General features: G+C 43.2%; 1 pseudogene; it reads left to right on the top strand.

Moving 5' to 3' along the window:
- The first annotated feature begins 12,227 nt into the window (after nucleotides 1–12,227).
- Nucleotides 12,228–13,916, top strand: LOC133802007 (serine/threonine-protein kinase BSK5-like; annotated as a pseudogene).
- Nucleotides 13,917–18,770: the final 4,854 nt, after the last annotated feature.

Genomic DNA, 18,770 nt, shown 5'->3' with positions numbered 1-18,770 from the left:
GCACTTGGCTTGGTTATGACATCTTTGAAGCAGTCCAAATTCTTCGTCAGTCTACCGGGTCACTTTATCACAACTCTGAGGAGTCAATGTATATATTGACTATTAACGTGTCTTTTACTGACCATGCACTGCTACTTGTCACATTTATTGCCACGTCCTTGATTTCCAATTTTTGGGTATAACATTTGCCCCCCAAGTTTATTATATGATTTCCCTCGTATGATAAACTTTTCTTCTAGCAAAATATTCTTGAGATCATTCAAAAGCTCCTATCTGGTTGATAACTTTCACGTAAACTCCCATAACAGAACTTTTCTTGTGATTTCTTCAAACTCTATTTTCTTGATACAATGAAAACATAAGCTCCCTTTGTATGTGTTGCAAAATCATCATGGTATAGAGACAGGTTGTTGAATATCCTCAATTTGGTTGCGCTAGGATTAGAATTTCGGTGATCGAACTCGGGTATGGGTCCAAGGCAATCACTTTAGCTCTCCTCGGACATGTCCGAGCCACATATTCTTGGAAGCTCACCTCGGTCATGTCCGAGCCACACACCTTGGAAGCTCAAACTAAGGTCCGATCAGACTATTTGTGGCTTCTCCTTGGACCATGTGATCCAATCGGACCATGGGTGAACTCCTTGGCTTCTCCTCGGACCAAGGTGGTCCGAACCAATCTCCTTGAAGCTCACCTCAGATAGGTCCGAGCCAAGCACTAAGCTCCTCGAACTATGTCCGATCGGACCTTGTGTGACCTTGGCCAAAATCTAAGTCCATCTTTTGGGCATGCATGGGATCTCACCTCGGACTTGTCCAAGCCAACCATCTAGGGGCTTCTCAAGCTAAGGTCCGATCGGACCCTTGGTGTAACGCCCTACTACCTTAGAGCCGTTACTAAGTGAGTTTAAAACAGAAATTGTGCATTTAATTGACTCAAAGTGGTTTCTCAAACCAAAAGTGTGATTAAACCAGAGTTTAAGGCTGTACTCTTTTAAAAACGTTTAACTTCATTAAAAGCGTTAAGTATAGAACATCTGGGATCCCAAAATAAGGTTTACAAAAATGTTTACAACTCAAAAATAGATTTACACCAGGTTATCTTTCAAAAGAATGGATTAATACAGCCATTTACAAAATGCCCCCAACCGAGGCAGTCGGACAGGCCGAACATGTACGCGCCGCTCCCACGCTCTCCATACTCATGGCCGGTTGACTGACTCCTTGCTTTTACCTGCCACACGGAGCACCCGTGAGCCGAAGCCCAGCAAGAAAACCCAAATAGCACATAACATATGTAAATAATATCAGTGGCATAATTCACTGATAAATAGGAAATCATCAATTAAACAAACACGCCCATGCCGCCCCAGAGGCCTTACCAAAGCTTGGGGTCTCGGTCATTACCGTAGGATATCCCATGTATCCCTTGGGTCCCACCCTGGCTATAGCATCCCATGTGCTGAGCGTTACTTCCGGCCCTGCTGCCGTACCTGGCCTACGCCGCTCTCGGCCTTAGCCGTTCATTCCATTACAATCACACATATAATACATTCAGAAATAACCATTCAAACATACAATAATTTATCTAGGATTACACATTCGCACACAATACAATCTAGGGCCGTGCCCTGCAATCACACAGTGGGCCTATGCCCTATTCTCGGGTGTTACGGTTTTCTTACCTGTATTCCGTGCTTTCCGATGCACCACGGTCACGAGCACGGTCCACTAGCACGAGCCTTTCCGAAATCCTAGTCACAACACACAAAAAACACTTTTAATACTAACCAAGCCCAAAACCACTTTCCGGTACTAATCCCGTACTCCTGGGACGTCTAAAACCTTAAAACAACACCCCGGAGACATCCCTCGAACCCCCGGAGCAAAGGCCTAAAATTGCCAAAAATGACATCCTGAAAATGGCCTTGTGCCGCGGCACCCAGCAGTCAGGGACTCCACGCCGCGGCACACAAAACCCGTGCCGCGGCACGCCTTCGCAGCCCAGAATTCTGGGTTTTTCCTTCGCGTTTTCCCGAGCTTCAACCTCTCCAAATCACCCCAAACCAATACCTAAACCCCAAAACTCAAATCCAAACTTCATATGAACAATCTAACACCCTATAAACACTAGGATCAAGATCAAAACATCAACACACCCAAGATCCACACCTTTGATCTCAAATTCAGCAACTCAAACCAAAACCCATGAAAATCTTAACTCAAGCATTAAACTCCTCAATCAACACAGAAAACAAACTTAAATATGCATAAGATCCTTACCTCAAGAGTAGAATCCACCCTAAAAGTTTCCTTGATCTCCTCCTAAGCTCCCACTTCTCCTTCTCTTCTTCTTCTTGCCCTAGCCTTTCTCTCCTCTCCTTTTCCTTCTCTTCTAATTTTATCAAAACACTAAATGATCCAATGCCCAAACCGTACACCCAGCTAAAACTTGTCTATTTGCCTTGCCAAAAGACCAATTTACCCCCTTCCTAATAATCCCTCCTAACTAAACCTTCAAGGGCACTTAAGTCTTTACACTTCTATTTCAATTCTACCATTTTCTATCTAAAACTTGTTACTCACAGAAGTTACAAATGGTTACCAAAATACCAATAACTAACCACTCATTCTCAACTTAACTTATAAGATTCCCGAAGTACCCCTAGGCTCCTCCCGAGCCGGGTACAACATCCCGTTGTGACTTTTAGACTAATTGGCTCACTAGGATCCTCTCCTCGGACATGTCCGATCGGAGCTTTCATGACTTTTCCTTGAACCAAGGTCCAAGCCAATGACTTGGCTTCTCCTCCAACATGGCCCGAGCCAAGCATTTGGCACACATGCATTGTCTTCTCCTCGGGCTTGTCCGAGCCAACCATCTAGGAGCTTCTCAAGCTAAGGTCCGATCGGATCCTTGGCACACATGCATGGCTCTCCTCGGACATGTCCGATCGGAGCTTTCATGACTTTTCCTTGAACCAAGGTCCAAGCCAATGACTTGGCTTCTCCTCCAACATGGCCCGAGCCAAGCATTTGGCACACATGCATGGTCTTCTCCTCGGGCTTGTCCGAGCCAACCATCTAGGGGCTCCTTAAGCTAAGGTCCGATCGGACCCTTGGCACACATGCATGGTCTTATCCTCAAACATAATTTGATCGAAGCTTTCATGACCTTTCCTTGAACCAAGGTCCAAGCCAATGACTTGGATTCTCCTCGGACATGGCCCGAGCCAAGCATTTGGCTCCTCCAACTAAGGTCCGATCGGACCCTTTGTGGCCTCTCCTTGGCCGAGGTCTAAGTCTATTCTCTTGGCATGCATGTGCTAGGGTCCGAGCCATGCCTTCCTTGGATTTCCTTGACCTAGGTCCGACCGGACACTTCTTGTCTCCTCTTGGTCGGATGTAGAACCTTAGGCACCAATATTTCTGGGCCTAGATCCTTGGACGTAGGCGAGATGCTGCTTGGATCAACATGCATCCGATCGACCATCTCAAGGTATGCTTGGACACCACATTTTTCAAACACTTTAAGCACATGTATTGATCGTGAGCATGGACAAACAGGCATAAGCTGTGTTGTCATGAATGCAATGCAATGCATGGAACAGTAGCCAGCCTTCTAAGCATGCACATCCGATCGGACATAGGCAGCATCACCATTTGGACGCTTCTCCTTGGAACTAGACACACCTTTCGGACCAAACATGGTATACTCCATGCTATAATTTTTTCAAACATTTCACCTTTAGGCACTCGTAGGACCTTTTAGGAAAAACCATCAAAGCACCTTGTTCGAACCTCCCATAATTATTTTGAGAGATTGATTTCTCTCAATCAATCTTGGTGAAAACTTGACTTCTCCTCCCAAAGTCAAATTTTCACCATGTGGCATTTATTTTGCATGCATTTGTTTGATTCACTCCAGGGAATGTTGATCGATGATACATGCTTAGCCGACCAGGGAAGTTGTATCTGCTCTCCTGAGCAAGAAAACTTTGCACCTGATGAGCTAAACTTGTAGCTGTTGGCATTTATACTTTACTTCTCTTTATTAACTTAAAACATTCTAAGTCTCCTTTAGACTTAAAAAGTTATAAGCTTTTTGTGAAGAGTAAAGTCACTCTGGTGTATGCCTTGTATTTTCTCATGAGTACTTAGTTTTCTAACTTAGAAATTCTAGACATTTCCTAAGTCCATGCTAAGTATACTTTCTCACACTCTTATTGCTCTAACATTTTATGACCATGATGTTTATGGTCACACGAATATCTGCTCCTAACTTGAAATTTTAAAAAATTCCAAGTTACTTAAGCTTTGCCAAGCAAGTTAGCTTAATGGCCTTTTTGGACTTCGAAAATTTACAAGTCAGCCTAAAAACAGATATATTAACTCGTGCTCTTATTGCCTGTGTTAAGTTATATACCAGTATACCCCATGTGCCCCCCAGGTGATTGAGGGTTGAAAGATCCTTAGTCACTTGCTACCTGACTGAATCTGTTCGAGCAGTTAATTACTCGTGAAACACATAGAATATATGGAAAATACTCAAGTAGTTGAACACTGCTTGAACATATCGACCAGTTGAACACTGCCCGATTTTACCGACCAGTTGAACATTGCTCGGATAACTAACACACATGCATATTTGTAGCAAGAATCGACCACGCTGCGCGTAGTCTCCTTTATTACTCGTAAATTAAAAATAACAAAACATGTCTAACAACGAGTCTTAAACAACCAAAATTATTCAAAATAAAATGACTGGTTAGCAAATAACCAGTTCATACACCAAACTTAAATAACAAGTCTAAAAAACTCGAAATCAAGCTACCACTCTGAAAGCGGTATTTAAAAATAATATCTCCTTCGATGCTCTATGTGCACGTCACTCCAGTGATTCCTGCTCCTAGCACTCCTCCTCAGCATACTTCTCCTTCGCCTAGTTGTTCTCCTCAACCAAGTGCAGACCTCCACATATAGTGTCTAAGGTGAAGTCCACAGGTCCAGGCTGCAAGGGTGGAGATCTTTGTCACTTGAATCCGGAGTTGCTTCTACCTCCTTCTCCTTGGGGTGTCTCTGCTCGGTACTTCTTCAACTTGCCTGACCGGAGAAGAAATTCTATCTCGTCCTTGAGGTGGTTGCATTCATTCGTGTCGTGACCATAATCTTCATGGAAGCGACAATACTTGTTCATGTTTCTCTTCCTCATCTCTTTTGTGATGGGTGGAGGCTTCTTGTAAGGAACCTCCTCTTGACTAGCAAGATATATCTCTGCTCGGCTGGTTGAGAGAGTAGTGTAGTTGGTAAATTAAGGCTCATTCTTGGTTGGTTTTTCACTTGAACTCAACTTTGCTTTCTTTTCCTCATGGTGGTCAGACCCATTATTTCCACGCTTCTTTCCACCATCACTAGTAGAGTCAGTTGGTTTGCCTGGGTTGTTTATGCCATTCTCCCCTTTCTCTATCGCATCATCCAAATTCATATATTTTTCCGCCCGGTCCAGAAATTGTTGAAGTGTTGAGATTGGATGGCGATGGATGCTGTCCCATAGAGGACTCCGATAAATTATCCCAGCAGATATGGCAACCATCTTCCCCTCGTCTCCTACAGCGGTTGCTCTATTGGCTTCTCTCATGAATCTCTGTATATAGCTCTTTAGAGACTCATCTTTTCCTTGTTTGATATCTGCCAAGTCATTGGCGTAAACTGGCGGAGTCCGGGCAGTACTGAATTGTCTGCAAAACTCCTTCCTGAATGCCCCCCAAGAGGTAATGGAGTTTGGCTTAAACCTCCAATACCACTCCTGGGCAGTGTCCGTCAAGGTGGTGGGGAAGACTCTACATCGATAGTCATCACTCACTCCGAGCAGTTCCATCTGGTCCTCAATCTTCCCAACATGTCTTATTGGGTCTGCCTTTTCGGTATAAATTGGCAGTACCGGTGCTTTGTACTTTGCTGTTGGTTGGGCTGCTCTTATTCGAGCACAAAATGGGCTTCCACTCCGGTAGTCGATCGCATCTATCTCGGAGGGTCGTTTCAACAAACCTTGCACTGCAGCAGCTAGCATGTCAAGCTGGGCTTGGATGGCTGGTGCTACTGACGAGGTTCCAAGGTCTTGACCGCCTGGTCGGGCATTACCATCTGGCGCGCCACCGTCAAGTATTTCTACTTGACTGGTAGGGCGGTCCAGATTTTTCCCTTTGACCGAGACGGTCCTCCTCTTGTCGATGATAACATCCCTTAGATCCTTCGATTTCCTAGAGGGCTTACTACGCGAGACTTTCTCTCTCCTGCCACGCTGCTGGTCCGGGTGCAGTGGAGGCTTTTTGGCGTGCCCTGGGCATTTTTCTCCTCCTTGTGGGTTGTGCCCCTCCTTTTCCTTGGATTGGTTGGTGGGATGACTATCAGCCTCATCCCTACCATGCCCATCTTTGAACTGTGAGGTCCTCTTGCCTAGCGTGGAATTGTGCCATCTCCTCCTGGAAGGCCCCCATGCCTTCTTGGAGCTCTTCAACTCCTAGGGTCACGTCCTCGAGCATGAATCTAGGCTCATTCTCATGATATTGTGGGCTAGGACCTTCAGATCTAGTAGGCTCTTTAGAGGAGCCTGTCCTCTTGGAAGCAGCAGTGGTGTTCTTAGGTGCCATCCTGCTTTAGGGACCGTCTGTTCTTCTCTTTAGGCTCTCAATGAAAGCACCAAAATGTTGACTGCGTTTTTAGCCAACGACGTGAGAACGTCAAATAAGACAAGCCTTCAAGAGAATATAAAACGACACAGACAATTTATGAACAAAAAGTAAATAACATGAGAGATTTTATAGTGGTTCAGCCCCGATTGTCGGTAATAGCCTAATCCACTTAGAGTTGTGATTTATAGATCTATACTCATGATCAGATGGACTGAGCCAACTGAGTTTCTTCAGTACAGATTGTGAAAATACAAGAGTTCTCTCAAATATCAGCACTTTCTCTCTCTAGAATACACAGACCCAATTTTCTCTCTCTAGAAAGAAGAAGCAGAAGAAGCCCATCTCTCATCCCATAAGCTCTCTATTTATAGGCCTGGGATCCTCAACTGATATCCCCTTACGATAGGGATATTTTATTATTCATCTTATATTTATATTACAAAGAAACATTCAAAATTCGAAAAGTAACAAACCCCCCATTTGTGGGAAGAATGAGAGATTCCAGCGTATGTTGTTGAAGCTGTCTCTGGGAATCTTGACTTAGTCTCCTCTAACTAGTTGATCCACCTCCTACTGACAACCCATGCAAGTGCTGGTCGAACGTGCATGGTGGTAGGACTTGTGCATGGTGGACATGCACTTCTCTCCTCTAACATGGCACTCTCCTCTAGCATGCCATGTTTCTCCTCAGACCAAATCCTTGGGGTCTCCTCGGACCAAGGTGGTAGGACATGCACTTCTCTCCTCTAACATGGCACTCTCCTCTAGTATACCATGTTTCTCCTCAAACCAATCTCCTCGGCTTCTCCTCGGACCAAGGTGGTCCGAGGCCATCTCCTTGGCTTCTCACCTCGGATAGGTCCGAGGCAACCTCCTTGGCATCTCACCCTTGGGGTCTCCTAGGATCACTCTCCTTAGCCTCCTAGGATGCACTCTCCTTAGCTCTCCTAGGATGCATTCTCCTTAGCCTCCTAGGACCAAGGTGCACTTGGCTTGGTTATGACATCTTTGAAGCAGTCCAAATTCTTCGTCAGTCTACCGGGTCACTTTATCACAACTCTGAGGAGTCAATGTATTTATTGACTATTAACGTGTCTTTTACTGACCATGCACTGCTACTTGTCACATTTATTGCCACGTCCTTGATTTCCAATTTTTGGGTATAACAACGCCGTACTCACATCATCCGGGTACCACGAAGATGTATCAGGATCTACGGACGTTGTATTGGTGGCCTGGGATGAAGGACGTAGTGCAGTAGATGGCCAGGTGTTTGACCTGTTAGCAGGTGAAGGCTGTGCATCAGCGACTAGCAAGGCTCCTTCAGCCTTTGGGTATTCTCGAGTGGAAATGGGAGGATATTACGATGGACTTTGTGGGAGGTTTACCCAGGACAGTAGGGCTTCATGACACGGTGTGAGTGATAGTGGAGACATACACCAAGTCAGCTCATTTTCTCCCAATGAAGACAACATATACAGTGGATCCGTATGCAGAGTTGTATGTGATGGAGATCGTACGTCTCCATGGGGTCCTAACTCTATAGTGTCGGACCAAGATCTTATCTTTACCTCCAAGTTTTGGCGTAGTTTGCAAAAGGCTATGGGCACTTAGTTGAAGTTCAGGACAACCTTCCATCCTCAGATTGATGGACAGTCTGAGAGGATGATTTAAGTGTTGGAGGATATGCTTAAGGCATGCGTGATTGATTTTGAGGGATCGTGGAGTTTCCATATAATAACAGTCACAAGTCAACGATTGGAGTGGCTCCATATGAGATGTTATATGGGAGAAGATGTAGACCGCCCATTCACTAGGAAGAGATGGGTGAGAGGAAGTATTTGGGACCGTACATGGTTCAGAAGAAAGATGAAGCTATTAAGAAGATTAGGCAGTAAAGCTACGCTGACCCTAAGCGTAGGGAGGTTGAGTTCCAGGTTGGGGATCACGTGTTTCTGCGAGTTTCACCACTGCGAGGGGTGGGGAGGTTTGGGAAGAAGGGCAATCTGAGCCATCTATTTGTTGGACCTTTTCAGATCCTAGAAAGAATGGGATAGGTGGCTTATAGGTTTGGGAAGAAGGGCAAGCTGAAGGAAAGAAAGAAAGAAAGAAGAAAAAAAAAACAGAGACCTCTCTCTCTCTCCCACACGATTTCCTCTCCTTTCACCCTTTCTTCTAGATTTTGAAGTTGTAAGCTCATAGGAGGTTTAGGATACAGCTTGGAACTTTGGTTCTTGGTGAAGCTAGGAGGTCTAGCTAGAATTGGTGTCCAATTAAGGTAAAGTTTAAAGAGTTTTGTCTGAATTTTCTGACCTTGATGAAGTTGTTTATGAATTTGAATTTTGGATGGAAATTATGGGACTTGAGCTTGGGGATTTGAGGAACCAAAGGATGGAAGGGCACTGAGGGCAACCTAGGGTCGGATTCTCCATTAAAGGTAACAACTTCTGATCTTGATCAATTGAGTTTTTGGGTTTTCTAGTGAAGTTCTTGAGCTTTAAGCTCAACTCTGATTTTTTTTGTTTGATGATGCATGTGGCCAAATTTTATTTTGGTGGGTCATATTGGATGAGATGTAGTGGATTATAGGCTAAATTTGAAGTTTAGTTGAGGTTTGGAGTGGGTTTATGGAGCTTTGGCTCAAGGAAAATCGAAGGAAAAACCAAGAGGGTTGCATGTATTGTTTGTAGTGCTAGCCTTTGAGCGCTACAACGCTATGCCTGGTTTTATGGGGGGCGTTTGTCTCCGTTTGTAGCGCTACCTTCCCTCAAGAAATGGGTTTTGGGTATTTCTCTTAGGGTTTTTGCTCGGAGGCTCGGGGGTCGATTCCACCACCCCGTTTGGTAGAATTGGGCTTCCTGAGGGCATGGGATTGGTCCCGAAGTTGGGTTAAGGAATTAAGATTTAATGATGGTTCTACTTTTGCGGTTGTCACTAGGTGTACACTAGGGCTCGATTGGGATCGTGCTTGAGGATCATTTTCATTAACCAAAGCAATCAGAATAAAAGGTAAGAAACTACACCCGGTTATGTGGTTATGTTGGGACTAAGAGTTCCCCATACTTGTATGTGATCTCATAAGATGGTATTATGCCATGGGGAGATGTGATAAATGGCCTAAGAGTGCCAGAGTTATTATTTGTGTAGAGGACATTGGTAGCTGAGGTTAATTATATAATCACTGAGCTCGACCTAAGCGAGCCGGATCAGTGTGATAATCAGAGAGTGCAGCTTAAGGGCGTTGTGACAGTCAGAATCCCGTGATTCGTAAGGGGAAACACCGGGTAAGCTGTGCAATCCCACACCGCCTGGGGAAGTCAAGTGTGATGATTCTAAGACTATGTAGGTATGAGACTACACAGTTGAAGAGGGCTTAAATGGATTGATGGGTACTACCTATATCAACAAGATGCATCTTCTTTTCGGTAGCCCATCACTTGAGAACTCCAAAGTTAAGCGTGCTTGACCTAGGGTAATCTAGGGATGGGTGACCTCCTGGGAAGTTTTCCTAGGAAGCATGTGAGTGAGGACAAAGCATGCTGAAAAAACTCGTGTTGGTTTGTAGGGCCAGTCATCATTCCAGAAAGCAGCCATAGTGACGTGGGGCATCACAAATGGTATCAGAGCCTTGACCTAGCCGAAAATGTGGCCGACGGGGACGTCGGGCCCGTAAGGGGAGGTGATTGTGATAATCAGAATCCTGTGATCCATAAGGGGAAAGACCGGGTAGGCTGTGGAGTCCCACACTGCCTGGGGAAGGTCAAGTGTGATGATTCTAAGACTATGTAGGTATTGGACTACACAGTTGAAGAGGGCTTAAATGGATTGATGGGTACTACCTATATCAACAAGATGCATCTTCTTTTTGGTAGCCCATCACTTGAGAACTCCAAAGTTAAGCTTGCTTGACCTGGGGTAATCTAGGGATGAGTGACCTCCTGGGAAGATTTCCTAGGAAGCATGTGAGTGAGGGCAAAGCATGCTGAAAAGACTCGTGTTGGTATGTAGGGCCAGTCGTCATTCCAGAAAGCAGCCATAGTGACGTGGGGCGTCATAGGCGTTGACCCTGGATATTATGTTGTATATTTATTGTTATGAATCTGATGAGTATGGCATGTTTGTTATCTTGATGATTGGTTATTGGTTTGCAGGTTGATATCGTTGATTATGTGAACAATGTGATTTATTGAGCATCTATTTTGTGATCTGTGAATTATCTGACTGTTGAGTGTCCCTTATACTATGCATTATGGTTTTCTCGCTAGGCCTTGGCTCACGGGTGCTACGAGGTGCAGGTAAAGGCAAGGGTAAGGTTGACCAGTCCTGAGTTGGAGAGCTTTGGGGCTGAATGTACATAAATAGCTGATCGGCCACCACGGCCGAGGGATGGTATAGGGACAAGAGAACCTAAAATGTTTATTTTACCATTATAGTGACCTGTGGTTGTATATAAACTTTGAAATTTTGTAAATTGTCCTTAAAAACCTATTTTGGGATCGCATGTATTTAACATTTATTTTAATGGGAAGTTTTCTGTTTATGACAAAAATATTTTAAACCTAACCTAAATACAACTTTAGGGTCACGTTTTCAACTATATGACTTGATTAGCCAGTCTTGCACCTTTATAATCACACAATGTAACGACCTTGGTTATCCAGGGGGTTACAATAACTTTCAAAAATAATAAAAGTCTGACCATTTAAACCTCCAGAAATTGAATAGCCAATCAGAAATTCAGAGAATATCCTAGCAGTTGCCTCCACGTGGTGACTCACAAGCAACTTTAATATTTTCTGTGTCCCAAAATTCAAAAAAATGACTTTCTATATTTTCCCACCCTTTCAAGTAAACCCACAACCTTACTTTTCAAGCCCTAGAACACTACAAGAATTTTCACCAAATATTATAAGAAAATATTACAAAATTTCCAAAGCGTTATTGTTTGGTGTAAATAAAAAAAGACACGGACATATATACATTTTAGTGAAATTATTAGGCACCAAAATGAAATAGTAGGCGCGTACTATTTTCAGATTACTTCTCCTTATCTTTTGGTTTTTGACATTTCCATCAACCCTCTTTCTTTCTCTTATTTCTCGAATCTTGGCTTCTCCTCTCTTTCCCTTTATTTTTCTCCTTCTCCATCATGGTCTTGGCTGACTCTGTGCTCCAACTTCCACGGGCTTAGTTCAGATGGTGAAGGCTTAAAAACATCATTTTTCCTTTCATCACTTTGCTCTCTGATTTTCCACTTTGCTTACTCACTCAAAGCCCTCTGCCCTCCAATTTGCAGCCCTTGGGTTCCTGCTCTCCGTGAGTGAGGAGTCTGTGTTCACAGGTGCTGTCTTACATTGGGGTCATCTGTCGTGCCATTTTTCTGGGCCATTGGGTTCATGTGAGGTGGCGTGGTAAAGGGTTTCTTTTTCCCAATCATCTCATATGTTTTATTTAAGAAGCTAGGTTAATTAGGAGTCTCAGAAGTGAGCGATTAGCCAATTTGATTGGGTGTTGCTGCGAAGGAGATGAGAGGTTGCTCGTGGCCGATTTTATGCCCCATGAAACTCTCGCTAAGCATCTTTTTCACTGTAAGTTACTTTATTTCTTTATATATATATTTATATGTATATGTTTGTACATATTTCCTTTTCTTTTCCTTTTTATGGGTGATAATTTATTAAATAAAGCTAAAATAACTGAAAGTGAAGCTAGGAAGATGTATTTTGTTATTGTTTGGCTGAAAATGCATTGTAGGTTTTTGACTTGTTCAAAATGACTAAGACTGAATAAAATTGATGTTTCATTAAAGATCTTTGTTATTAAAAGGTTTTTCATGGGACTTAAAAGTGAAATATTGGTATTTAATTGCCTTGATTGCCCAAGTACTTTCTTGTTTATCATTTTGGAAGTGCTATTGATCCAAAGTAGTGCTTATGAATTGATATTTCTTCTCTCAAATAAACCTCTAATGTTCATTCACGACTCAATTGAATTGATATTTCTTATGATTGCACTGTTATAGGGGATGCTCAACCAATGAAATGGGCCATGAGATTGAGGGTGGCTTTGCATCTAACACAAGCTCTGGAGTACTGTAGCAGCAAAGGGTGTGCACTGTATCACGATCTCAATGCCTATAGGGTTTTATTTGATCAGGTAACAATGGTTTCTTTGATATATAGTTTTTATTTTTATTTAACACTTTTAATTAAAATAATTTACTATTGAGTTGGCTGTGATCATTGATCAGGATGGCAATCCCAGACTATCCTACTTTGGCCTCATGAAGAATTGCAGGGACGGCAAGAGTTACGGTACAAACTTAGCATTCACTCCTCCGTAGTACCTGAGAACTGGTATTTTTGTTTGCTTGAATAAGTGAGATAATGTGTTCTTTTAATGTGGATTATCATTGAACGGGCATCACTATGTTAGATATTTGCAACTGAAGAGCCATTTCTTCATGACTTTAGTACTGGAATTTCCAAGTAAAATTATGTTGATGGAAAAAGCATTGATGTACTATTTTCCTCATGATATCTTTGGCTGACGAGTATACAATATTTTTTTTATGAAGGTGAGAGAATTTAGTCTGGTAGCAATATGATATATACATGATACGATTCAATTCTTTGTTGACAGGTAGAGTGACACTAGAAAGTGTGGTTTACAGCTTTGTTGTTGCTAGATCTTTTGAGTGGAAAACATATACCCCCTAGTCATGTGAGTTCACACTTTATTCTTACTACTAGTAGTAAATATATGTACATCAGTTCATAAGCACATATCTTTGGTTTTCACTGGATAATAAGTTGGATCAACATTGTCAGATTATATTTTTTGCAGGCACTTGATCTAATTCGTGGCAAGAATTTTCTGATGCTTATGGATTCTGCTTTAGAGGGTAATTTTTCAAATGATGATGGAACTGAACTTGTGTGTTTAGCTTCCCACTGTTTGCAGTATGAAGCACGTGAGAGACCAAATGCAAAGTCTCTTGTCACTTCTTTCATGTCTCTTTAGAAAGAAACAGAGGTGTGTACTCTGCTTGATCCTTTCATTTTTATGTTTAGTAAATTTGTTCTTCTATTTTATTAGTTATCTTTTTGCCTGAAATACTATTTTTTGCACACTACCTTTATGTATTTTTTTGTAATGATGAAATGGAGATCATTGGCACTTGTCTAATTGAGGATACAACCAAATTGGATTGTGAGATTTTGGCCATTTGATAATTGAAAATTTGATTCCATATCCAAGCAAATTATAAAATTATTGAAACCTGCCGTTCTCATTTGATAATGACAAAGTGCTTATCTCCAATTACTCAACATGGTATGTACTCAACTCAGTTTTTTCTTTTGTTTCTTAGTCATTGAGTTAATATAATATATGGCTTCAGTGTATTCTAGTTTCTTGCTTGACCTTTTATTTTCTTGAGTTCTTTTATTCCTTCTAGCTTTTCCTCTATTCTGAAGTTGTTTTCGAACTAAGAGAGATGAGTAGGTATTTAGCAACTTTATTTTTATAATTTAATTTATATTAATAACAAGGATGGAAGGAATCCATTGAGCGTTTCTGTGGCTGCCTTGTAATAATTTTACAGAATAGGTCTATATCTATATGCAAATTTATATTATTTAGGCTTCTTTCTTTGATACTTTTGATAATTAATATGGTTTTTTAAGAGTTACTATAAGCACTTAACAATTTGTGATTCCGAGAACGTTTTGGTAAAAGATGAAAGTATCTTTAGAATGGGTCCGTTATTAAGAGTTGATCATTTATGCGTTAATTTCATCTAATATAAATATTCAACTGATTGCTTTTTGACATAGTGGTTATATAATAATTTGTATTGATTGCTTTTAGCCAGGTCTTAATGAGAAATTAAAATGCATGAAGCAACATGCTTTTAGATCAGTTCACTTAATATTATTGACTTCGATTTAAAAGGAATGATTTCTTTTTTCTTATTATTTTTAAAATAGATTTTGGGAGATGAAAAGAGTGGAAATGGATTATGCAAACAATGATATTCTTGGCAAAGCAGTTAAGAAGAGTCTTAGCAGCATTCTAGCAAGTGGGTTTTATTTAGAGATGCGTGTTAGATTTAAAATTGTTCAAAAATCTTATTATTTGCATAAATTGATATGGTAAATAACTTAAATGTATCGAAAACTATATTTTATGCTATAAGAGAATTTGAAAACTAATATTAGTGAGGCTTTAGTATGATTTATGCTTACTTAGTTGTGGCAGAGGAATTGGTTCGTAGTAATTAGTTGGAGGATGCCAATAGGGTTCTCTTGTGAGGTGCCAAAGGTATGTGGCTTGAGAGCTATTGATGAGGTCTATGACCTTTTAATAGTTGAAGATTGTGAAATGGGTATTGGTTTCTACTGAATAGGTTGAGCTACTGAATTTGTTTTAAGCATTTCTTAAGCAAGTTTTTTCATGACCATAAAGATATTGGTTTACATATATGTTATCCAAAAAGCTAGCGTAGATGACGTGGTGAGTGATTCCCGGATACGTGGCTGACACTTGGAGGAACTCTGCTAGGGTATCGGCCAGAAGACAAATTATAAGCAGTAGGCAGCCAAAGCTTACCTGCGACCAGCTTGGTCGCAAGTTCCGCATGCTTCATGATGTTTCTATAAAGATCTTGGTAAATCCCGAAATTGACTCCCACAATCTCCTGAGTATCCGATTATTTAGGAGAGAATATCTATAATAAGATTCATGTATTCCCCCTTGAGCCTATAAATAGAGAAAGATAGCTCAAGGAAGGGACTTTTGGCTTTCGAATTATTTGAGACTAGAGTAATTCTATTTGAGATATTGTATTGTTCTTCAGAGGTTGGTGAAACTCATTGAATCCTAGTTCTTTGATCACTCCTTTGATTCTCACATCAATAACAATCTAAGTGGACGTAGGTTATTACCAGATCCTGGGGCTGAACCACTATAAAATATTGTGTTCTTATTATTTTCGTCATCACGTTCTTTTCAACGCATTCATCCACGTCAAGCGTATTTTGACTCCGTGTCAGTTGACCAAAATCAGGGTCAACATTCTGGTGCTTTCATTGAGTGCTTGACATATCACCGTTGAGAAAACCAATGGCGAAAACTGCAAGGAAAACTGGATAGGCGGTCGCCGCTGCACCATCAAATCCGCCTCCTCCTCCACCTCTTGCAAGCGTGGCTGAGGATGAGCCACATTTGGACTTTGAGGAGGAAGAAATGGATGACGCGACGCTGAAGAGTACTCTGGGGGTGTTGCATGAAGAGCTGGCCAATCTGAGGGCCAGTCAGGAAAGTGTTGCCGAAATCATGGTGCGGCAGCAGCAAGAGATTGAACAGCAGTGCGCAGAGTTAAGTGAGAGGTAGGCGGAGACGGACCATCGCCAGAGAGAAGCCATGGCAGCCCTTGAGGCAGCCTTGCAATTGGCTAGGAATCAGGTTGCACCTGCCTCACAGCCTGATCAACCCGCGAATGGGCCACCCTAAAGGGGTCCTAATCCTAGCCCACCTATCCAACCCTCGAGTCCGCAAAGGCCCGAGCAGCCTCAGGTGCCCCATGACGATGTCCCACTGGACCGTGAAGCACAGCCTCCATCCTAAGCTGGTCGCGGCAATCCCCCACATCAGAGGCAAAATAGGACCGAGCATCAGCCTCGCAGTCCTAGACGCCATAGGGGCGACGAGCCGAACCTTTCGAACAGAGGTCAGTATCCTCCTAGTAATAGGAGGAATTAGGAGTTAGGCTCTGCAGTCCGAGGTCCCCCACGGCGTCGTACCCCCCTCTGGAAAAGCCTCCGAAAGGATGGGGTTAGAACTACCCAGGAATCCTTGGACCGGGCTGATCGTTACATCAAGCTCGAAGATGCCATTGCCGACGATGGAAAGATCCCAAGCAAGGATAAGAAGGTTGCCGAGCCCGCCAAAGCCGCCAATGGGTCTAAACCTAATGGCAACGGTAAGGGCAATGGCAAGAATGGTGGAAAACGGCCACACAATGAGCCTTCCACCTCTGACAACAAGAATGGTGGAAAATTCCTATGCTTCCAAACTTTGATGGGTATGGTCACCCGGTATCCCACGTCAACAAGTTTGAGATACAAATGGACATTCAGAAAGTGTCCGAAGATGCTTGGTGCAGGATCTTCCCTGCAACACTTTCTAATGCCGCACAGGAGTGGTTTTTTAAATACCCTCCTGCAAGTATAGTTTCCTGGGAAATGTTCGTAAAGGAGTTTTACGGATAGTTCTACGCGGGTCGTGTGCACCCGACTGAGGCAAACCAGCTAGTTGAAATACGCCAGCAAGATGGAGAACCACTGAAAGACTACGTCCAACGCTTCATGCGAGCAGCTGCTATAGCAAAGACAGTGGGAGACGAAGGCAAAATGATGGCCATAACCATAGGGGTTCAGAGCCGCACGCCTCTCTGGGGATGCCTCCGAAAACATGGGGTTAGCACTACCCGGGAATTTTTGGATCGGGCTGATCGCTACATCAAGCTCGAAGATGCCATCGCCGACGAAGAGAAGCCCCTAGGTAAGGGCAAAGGGACTGTCGAGACCGCCAAAGCCGCCAATGGGACCAAGCCCAATGGAAACGGCAAAGGCAATGGGAACGGCAACGGCAATGGCAAGAATGGGGGGAAACAGCCACATAATGAGCCTTCCACCTCTGACAATAAACGAGCCAAGGGTAACCATTATGATCCTCGGTTCACTAACTACACTGCCTTAGTTGAGTCTCGGGGAGAGGTTTATCAGGCCACGAGTTCCAGTGTGCCTTATAAGAAGCCTGCCCCCATTCGAAAGGATATTTTGAAAAAAGACACTACCAAGTTCTATAGTTATCATAACGACTACGGACATGACACCAACGAATGCAACAAGTTGAAGGATGAAATCGAGTTCCTTATTAGACAAGGACACTTGAGAAGATATGTACGAGCCTCGGGAAATTCCCAACGATAAGCTCCAGGTGGCAACGAGCAAGCACCCACACGCCAACGCTCGCCACCTTTGCAGCCTGCCCCCGTGACTGGCACACTGTTAACCATTTGTGGAGGCCCGCACCTCGCCGAAAACAGCGGAAAGGCGAGGGAACGATACGCTTGGACTCTGCGCCACGACCAGGACATCGAGATGATGACTGTGAAGGACCGCGCGCCAAAAAAGGCTTAATCATAATAGGGTGAGATAACCTTCTTTCATAGCGATGCCCAACATGTCTGGTTCCCACATTCCGATCCGCTGGTCGTGGATATCCAAATGGCCAACATGATGGTGAAGAGAGTGCTGGTCGATACAGGAAGTTCGGTGAATATCCTGTATAAGTCTTCGCTGGAACGCATGAAGTTTTCCATTAAGGACCTGGAGCCCTGCAACTAGACAATATATGGCTTCTCTGGTGAGGGACTTTCCCCCGCAGGATCAATCAGACTACCAGTGACGCAGGTACAACGCCTGCTACCAGGACATTACTCGCTACTTTTATAGTAGTTGATTGTCCTTCGGCGTACAATATCGTCATTCGAAGACCTATACTGGTCGATCTACAGGCCGTCACCTCTATGTGGCTCTTGGCCATGAAATTCCCGACAGACGCAGGTGTAGGACGCATGTTGGGAAACCAGAGGGAGGCCAGAGAGTGCTATAACGCTTCAGTCACGAAGGCGAAAAAGGGAACATCAAAGAGCACTACCTCAGATAGGTTGCAGATGGCAGTTGATACACAGGCCCAATCTGGTGATGAAGTCACCAAATAGGGTGTTGCCCAAAGTGAGGATAGAGATCTAGATCCTCGCTTTGGGGATTTTGAAGAAAACGTTGGACCCGTCGAGGACCTGGAAGAGGTCCAACTCGACGAAAAAGACCCGACCAGAGTTGTGAAGGTTGGGAAAAACCTAAAACCAACAACGAAGCATGCACTGGTGGAATTTTTGCGAAAGAACCAGGAGGTCTTTGCCTGGTCACACAAAGACATGGCTGGGATAGATCCTGCAGTTATCAGCCATGTCCTGAATATAAACAAGACTTTTCCACCCGTGCAACAA

The sequence above is a fragment of the Humulus lupulus genome, chromosome 9 (assembly GCF_963169125.1).
Source record: "Humulus lupulus chromosome 9, drHumLupu1.1, whole genome shotgun sequence".
NCBI classification, from domain to species: domain Eukaryota; kingdom Viridiplantae; phylum Streptophyta; class Magnoliopsida; order Rosales; family Cannabaceae; genus Humulus; species Humulus lupulus.
Note: the sequence above shows the minus strand (reverse complement) of the source record. Positions and strands in the feature narration are given on the sequence as shown.